The sequence below is a fragment of the Styela clava genome, unplaced genomic scaffold, assembly GCF_964204865.1.
Source record: "Styela clava unplaced genomic scaffold, kaStyClav1.hap1.2 HAP1_SCAFFOLD_35, whole genome shotgun sequence".
NCBI classification, from domain to species: domain Eukaryota; kingdom Metazoa; phylum Chordata; class Ascidiacea; order Stolidobranchia; family Styelidae; genus Styela; species Styela clava.
Window position 1 is genome coordinate 40,001 of NW_027556639.1, and position 7,500 is coordinate 47,500.

The following is a 7,500-nucleotide window of genomic DNA, read 5'->3' on the forward strand; positions in this document are numbered from 1 at the left end:
AGGCCTCGATCAGAAGGACACCGGCGCTCGCCGTTAGCCGCACTGGGACTTCCGTACGTCACAACTCGGCGCGCTCGAAAAGCGCGCAGATTCGACGCTGGACTCTTCCCGGTTCACTCGCCGTTACTCAGGGAATCCCTGTTGGTTTCTTTTCCTCCGCTTAATAATATGCTTAAATTCAGCGGGTGCTCTCGCCTGAACTCAGGTCGTATGTGTCAAGCGGGCCGCTTCTTACACGGCCCGCTGGCATCGCAAGTCGTCGCCGCCGGCGCCGACCGAGCGCGTACCGTCGCCGCCTTGGCCCACGGTCGGTCTTGATCTCGTGACCGGACCGACCGACCTGGACCCGCCCCTCGAACGTAGTTGAACACGTCGAGGGGCCGGCGGTGTACGGGACACGCGGTCGCGCCGAGAAAGCTCGGCGACCGCTTCAACTTGGGGCGACGCCCGGCCGTCTTCGCAGAGGCCAGGCGACGGCCCTCGGGTGAGGACGAACGCGACCCTGAGGCAGACGCGGTCCCGGGATTGACCCGAGACCGCAATTCGCGTTCAGAAGGTCGACGTTCAATGTGTTCTGCAATTCACATTACTTCTCGCACTTGGCTGCGTCCTTCATCGACTCGCGAGCCGAGTGATCCACCGTTAAGAGTCGTCCTCGACGTTTCGCCCGGCGCCGAAGCGCGCGGACGTCACACTGTGGGATCGACCACAAAACCACCACCGACAACAACTGCACAAAAACACCAACAAACGGCGCCGAGCGACCGCCGGGCTGGGCCGGCGGCACATCGAGCGCGGTGCCCAGAAGCCACCATCGCACTCGGCTGCCTTGCTATGCCAACGTGTTACGCGTGTCGCACGGGGCGGAACCCCGATTGACGGCCGCCCTCTCGGCGGCACCCAAAGACAATTAAGTGCGCGGTCGGCCGGGGCCTACCACCACTTTCGGTAATGATCCTTCCGCAGGTTCACCTACGGAAACCTTGTTACGACTTTTACTTCCTCTAAATGATCAAGTTTGATCGTCTTCTCGACACGCCGACGCGGCCGTTGCCAGCCGCGACGGGGCCGATCCAAGGATCTCACTAAACCATTCAATCGGTAGTAGCGACGGGCGGTGTGTACAAAGGGCAGGGACGTAATCAACGCAAGTTGATGACTTGCGCTTACTGGGAATTCCTCGTTCAAGGGAAACAATTGCAAGTCCCTATCCCAATCACGAATGAGGTTCAACGGGTTACCCGGACCTTTCGGCCTAGGTTAGACACTCGCTGCTTCACTCAGTGTAGCGCGCGTGCGGCCCCGGACATCTAAGGGCATCACAGACCTGTTATTGCTCAATCTCGTGTGGCTAAACGCCACTAGTCCCTCTAAGAAGTTAGACGCCGACCGAGAAGGTCGCGTAACTATTTAGCATGCCAGAGTCTCGTTCGTTATCGGAATTAACCAGACAAATCGCTCCACCAACTAAGAACGGCCATGCACCACCACCCACAGAATCAAGAAAGAGCTCTCAATCTGTCAATCCTACCTGTGTCCGGGCCGGGTGAGTTTCCCCGTGTTGAGTCAAATTAAGCCGCAGGCTCCACTCCTGGTGGTGCCCTTCCGTCAATTCCTTTAAGTTTCAGCTTTGCAACCATACTTCCCCCGGAACCCAAAGACTTTGGTTTCCCGGAAGCTGCCGGAAAGGTCGTCATGGTAACGCCTCCCGATCGCTAGTTGGCATCGTTTATAGTCAGAACTAGGACGGTATCTGATCGTCTTCGAACCTCTGACTTTCGCTCTTGATTAAAGAAAACATTCTTGGCGAATGCTTTCGCAGTAGTTCGTCTTCCGCCGATCCAAGAATTTCACCTCTAACGGCAGAGTACGGACGCCCCCGTCTGTCCCTCTTAATCATTACCTCGTGCTCCGAAAACCAACAAAATAGAACCGAGGTCCTATTCCATTATTCCATGCAACACTATGCAGGCGAACAGCCTGCTTTGAACACTCTAATTTTTTCAAAGTAAACTTATCGGCCACCGCCGACACTCAGTCAAGAGCACCGACGGAGAACCGAAGGTGAGGCGAACGCAACCAGTGACACGCCTTGCGACGGACCGGCGGCGCTCGCCCAAAATCCAACTACGAGCTTTTCAACCGCAACAACTTTAGCATACACTGTTGGAGCTGGAATTACCGCGGCTGCTGGCACCAGACTTGCCCTCCAATGGATACTCGTTAAGAGTTTTAGGATGTACTCATTCCAATTACAGGGCCTCGTTAGAGTCCTGTATTGTTATTTTTCGTCACTACCTCCCCGTGTCGGGAATGGGTAATTTGCGCGCCTGCTGCCTTCCTTGGATGTGGTAGCCGTTTCTCAGGCTCCCTCTCCGGAATCGAACCCTGATTCCCCGTTACCCGTTATCACAAAGGTAGGCACGTAGCGTACCTTCGACAGTTGATAGGGCAGACACTTGAATGATACGTCGTCGGTGCAGAGACCGTACGATCCGCGTGGTTATCCAGAGTCATCAAACGTCACAGGACGAACCCGGTCGGTTTTGATCTGATAAAAGCGCGCCTCCCGAAGTCGGCGCTTAATGCATGTATTAGCTCTAGAATTACCACAGTTATCCACTTCGCTTACGAGACCAAATAAACCAAGACTGATTTAATGAGCCATTCGCAGTTTCGCTTTACGAGAACTCGTACTTGCACCTGCATGGCTTAATCTTTGAGACAAGCATATCACTACTGGCAGGATCAACCAGATAGCTGCGACAGCTGCGCTCGGCCCTTGCTGGGCCGCCCGGCGCGTGCTCGTCGCATTCGTTTAAGACCGAGGCGATCGCCTGCGGCCGTACTCGGCTTCGACAGTCGCTGGCCGCGACGTCCACGCTCTCGCCGGCAGTGCCAGGCGGAGCGATTTGCGTTTTTTCTTTGCTCGCCCTCTCTCGGGCTCGATCCATTCAGTTTCGCACAAACAAGAGCTCTGCCGGCCGCCTGCAGCGGTGCCTAAAACCCGGGCATAACAATGCGACCGTTCTGCTAGGCCGACAAGCGCTCAAGCCAGACGCTCGATCGAACGCCCCCTACATATTAGTCGAGACAACGGCTCGCTCATTAGCATCGCGTTTGTACTTTAACTTTTTTCGGCTCGGCTTCTTTCGACGCCGATGCCGGCGACGCAGCACTCTCTCGCCCGCCAGCCACCGAGAAAAGGGTGCGCTCCGACCGGCCCCGCACCGCTCTTTCTTGGCTCATTCGAAATTACTGTCTTTCGCTCTGACATGCCTTACCTAGGGTTAGGTTAGTATGCTTGCACGTTTGTACTTTAACTTTTTTCGGCTCGGCTTCTTTCGACGCCGATGCCGGCGACGCAGCACTCTCTCGCCCGCCAGCCACCGAGAAAAGGGTGCGCTCCGACCGGCCCCGCACCGCTCTTTCATGGCTCATTCGAAATTACTGTCTTTCGCTCTGACATGCCTTACCTAGGGTTAGGTTAGTATGCTTGCACGTTTGTACTTTAACTTTTTTTGGCTCGGCTTCTTTCGACGCCGATGCCGGCGACGCAGCACTCTCTCGCCCGCCAGCCACCTAGAAAAGGGTGCGCTCCGACCGGCCCCGCACCGCTCTTTCTTGGCTCATTCGAAATTACTGTCTTTCGCTCTGACATGCCTTACCTAGGGTTAGGTTAGTATGCTTGCACGTTTGTACTTTAACTTTTTTCGGCTCGGCTTCTTTCGACGCCGATGCCGGCGACGCAGCACTCTCTCGCCCGCCAGCCACCGAGAAAAGGGTGCGCTCCGACCGGCCCCGCACCGCTCTTTCATGGCTCATTCGAAATTACTGTCTTTCGCTCTGACATGCCTTACCTAGGGTTAGGTTAGTATGCTTGCACGTTTGTACTTTAACTTTTTTTGGCTCGGCTTCTTTCGACGCCGATGCCGGCGACGCAGCACTCTCTCGCCCGCCAGCCACCGAGAAAAGGGTGCGCTCCGACCGGCCCCGCACCGCTCTTTCATGGCTCATTCGAGTTTACTGTCTTTCGCTCTGACATGCCTTACCTAGGGTTAGGTTAGTATGCTTGCACGTTTGTACATTAACTTTTTTCGGCTCGGCTTCTTTCGACGCCGATGCCGGCGACGCAGCACTCTCTCGCCCGCCAGCCACCGAGAAAAGGGTGCGCTCCGACCGGCCCCGCACCGCTCTTTCTTGGCTCATTCGAAATTACTGTCTTTCGCTCTGACATGCCTTACCTAGGGTTAGGTTAGTATGCTTGCACGTTTGTACATTAACTTTTTTCGGCTCGGCTTCTTTCGACGCCGATGCCGGCGACGCAGCACTCTCTCGCCCGCCAGCCACCGAGAAAAGGGTGCGCTCCGACCGGCCCCGCACCGCTCTTTCATGGCTCATTCGAAATTACTGTCTTTCGCTCTGACATGCCTTACCTAGGGTTAGGTTAGTATGCTTGCACGTTTGTACTTTAACTTTTTTTGGCTCGGCTTCTTTCGACGCCGATGCCGGCGACGCAGCACTCTCTCGCCCGCCAGCCACCTAGAAAAGGGTGCGCTCCGACCGGCCCCGCACCGCTCTTTCTTGGCTCATTCGAAATTACTGTCTTTCGCTCTGACATGCCTTACCTAGGGTTAGGTTAGTATGCTTGCACGTTTGTACTTTAACTTTTTTCGGCTCGGATTCTTTCGACGCCGATGCCGGCGACGCAGCACTCTCTCGCCCGCCAGCCACCGAGAAAAGGGTGCGCTCCGACCGGCCCCGCACCGCTCTTTCTTGGCTCATTCGAAATTACTGTCTTTCGCTCTGACATGCCTTACCTAGGGTTAGGTTAGTATGCTTGCACGTTTGTACTTTAACTTTTTTTGGCTCGGCTTCTTTCGACGCCGATGCCGGCGACGCAGCACTCTCTCGCCCGCCAGCCACCTAGAAAAGGGTGCGCTCCGACCGGCCCCGCACCGCTCTTTCTTGGCTCATTCGAAATTACTGTCTTTCGCTCTGACATGCCTTACCTAGGGTTAGGTTAGTATGCTTGCACGTTTGTACTTTAACTTTTTTCGGCTCGGCTTCTTTCGACGCCGATGCCGGCGACGCAGCACTCTCTCGCCCGCCAGCCACCGAGAAAAGGGTGCGCTCCGACCGGCCCCGCACCGCTCTTTCATGGCTCATTCGAAATTACTGTCTTTCGCTCTGACATGCCTTACCTAGGGTTAGGTTAGTATGCTTGCACGTTTGTACTTTAACTTTTTTTGGCTCGGCTTCTTTCGACGCCGATGCCGGCGACGCAGCACTCTCTCGCCCGCCAGCCACCTAGAAAAGGGTGCGCTCCGACCGGCCCCGCACCGCTCTTTCTTGGCTCATTCGAAATTACTGTCTTTCGCTCTGACATGCCTTACCTAGGGTTAGGTTAGTATGCTTGCACGTTTGTACTTTAACTTTTTTCGGCTCGGCTTCTTTCGACGCCGATGCCGGCGACGCAGCACTCTCTCGCCCGCCAGCCACCGAGAAAAGGGTGCGCTCCGACCGGCCCCGCACCGCTCTTTCATGGCTCATTCGAGTTTACTGTCTTTCGCTCTGACATGCCTTACCTAGGGTTAGGTTAGTATGCTTGCACGTTTGTACATTAACTTTTTTCGGCTCGGCTTCTTTCGACGCCGATGCCGGCGACGCAGCACTCTCTCGCCCGCCAGCCACCGAGAAAAGGGTGCGCTCCGACCGGCCCCGCACCGCTCTTTCTTGGCTCATTCGAAATTACTGTCTTTCGCTCTGACATGCCTTACCTAGGGTTAGGTTAGTATGCTTGCACGTTTGTACATTAACTTTTTTCGGCTCGGCTTCTTTCGACGCCGATGCCGGCGACGCAGCACTCTCTCGCCCGCCAGCCACCGAGAAAAGGGTGCGCTCCGACCGGCCCCGCACCGCTCTTTCATGGCTCATTCGAAATTACTGTCTTTCGCTCTGACATGCCTTACCTAGGGTTAGGTTAGTATGCTTGCACGTTTGTACTTTAACTTTTTTTGGCTCGGCTTCTTTCGACGCCGATGCCGGCGACGCAGCACTCTCTCGCCCGCCAGCCACCTAGAAAAGGGTGCGCTCCGACCGGCCCCGCACCGCTCTTTCTTGGCTCATTCGAAATTACTGTCTTTCGCTCTGACATGCCTTACCTAGGGTTAGGTTAGTATGCTTGCACGTTTGTACTTTAACTTTTTTCGGCTCGGCTTCTTTCGACGCCGATGCCGGCGACGCAGCACTCTCTCGCCCGCCAGCCACCGAGAAAAGGGTGCGCTCCGACCGGCCCCGCACCGCTCTTTCTTGGCTCATTCGAAATTACTGTCTTTCGCTCTGACATGCCTTACCTAGGGTTAGGTTAGTATGCTTGCACGTTTGTACTTTAACTTTTTTTGGCTCGGCTTCTTTCGACGCCGATGCCGGCGACGCAGCACTCTCTCGCCCGCCAGCCACCTAGAAAAGGGTGCGCTCCGACCGGCCCCGCACCGCTCTTTCTTGGCTCATTCGAAATTACTGTCTTTCGCTCTGACATGCCTTACCTAGGGTTAGGTTAGTATGCTTGCACGTTTGTACTTTAACTTTTTTCGGCTCGGCTTCTTTCGACGCCGATGCCGGCGACGCAGCACTCTCTCGCCCGCCAGCCACCGAGAAAAGGGTGCGCTCCGACCGGCCCCGCACCGCTCTTTCATGGCTCATTCGAGTTTACTGTCTTTCGCTCTGACATGCCTTACCTAGGGTTAGGTTAGTATGCTTGCACGTTTGTACATTAACTTTTTTCGGCTCGGCTTCTTTCGACGCCGATGCCGGCGACGCAGCACTCTCTCGCCCGCCAGCCACCGAGAAAAGGGTGCGCTCCGACCGGCCCCGCACCGCTCTTTCTTGGCTCATTCGAAATTACTGTCTTTCGCTCTGACATGCCTTACCTAGGGTTAGGTTAGTATGCTTGCACGTTTGTACATTAACTTTTTTCGGCTCGGCTTCTTTCGACGCCGATGCCGGCGACGCAGCACTCTCTCGCCCGCCAGCCACCGAGAAAAGGGTGCGCTCCGACCGGCCCCGCACCGCTCTTTCATGGCTCATTCGAAATTACTGTCTTTCGCTCTGACATGCCTTACCTAGGGTTAGGTTAGTATGCTTGCACGTTTGTACTTTAACTTTTTTTGGCTCGGCTTCTTTCGACGCCGATGCCGGCGACGCAGCACTCTCTCGCCCGCCAGCCACCTAGAAAAGGGTGCGCTCCGACCGGCCCCGCACCGCTCTTTCTTGGCTCATTCGAAATTACTGTCTTTCGCTCTGACATGCCTTACCTAGGGTTAGGTTAGTATGCTTGCACGTTTGTACTTTAACTTTTTTCGGCTCGGCTTCTTTCGACGCCGATGCCGGCGACGCAGCACTCTCTCGCCCGCCAGCCACCGAGAAAAGGGTGCGCTCCGACCGGCCCCGCACCGCTCTTTCTTGGCTCATTCGAAATTACTGTCTTTCGCTCTGACA

General features: G+C 55.7%; 2 non-coding genes and 1 pseudogene across 2 annotated transcripts; all 3 read right to left on the reverse strand.

The window, feature by feature from the left end:
* LOC144419346 (large subunit ribosomal RNA) overlaps positions 1 to 209 on the reverse strand; it is a 3,695-nt pseudogene extending 3,486 nt beyond the window's left edge.
* A 288-nt stretch (positions 210 to 497) lies between these two features.
* Positions 498 to 651, reverse strand: LOC144419337 (5.8S ribosomal RNA). The gene has a single exon (XR_013474003.1). It is a non-coding gene; the product is annotated as a 5.8S ribosomal RNA (ribosomal RNA).
* Positions 652 to 949: 298 nt separating this feature from the next.
* On the reverse strand, positions 950 to 2,759 carry LOC144419325 (small subunit ribosomal RNA). The gene has a single exon (XR_013473993.1). It is a non-coding gene; the product is annotated as a small subunit ribosomal RNA (ribosomal RNA).
* Between the last annotated feature and the right edge of the window lie 4,741 nt (positions 2,760 to 7,500).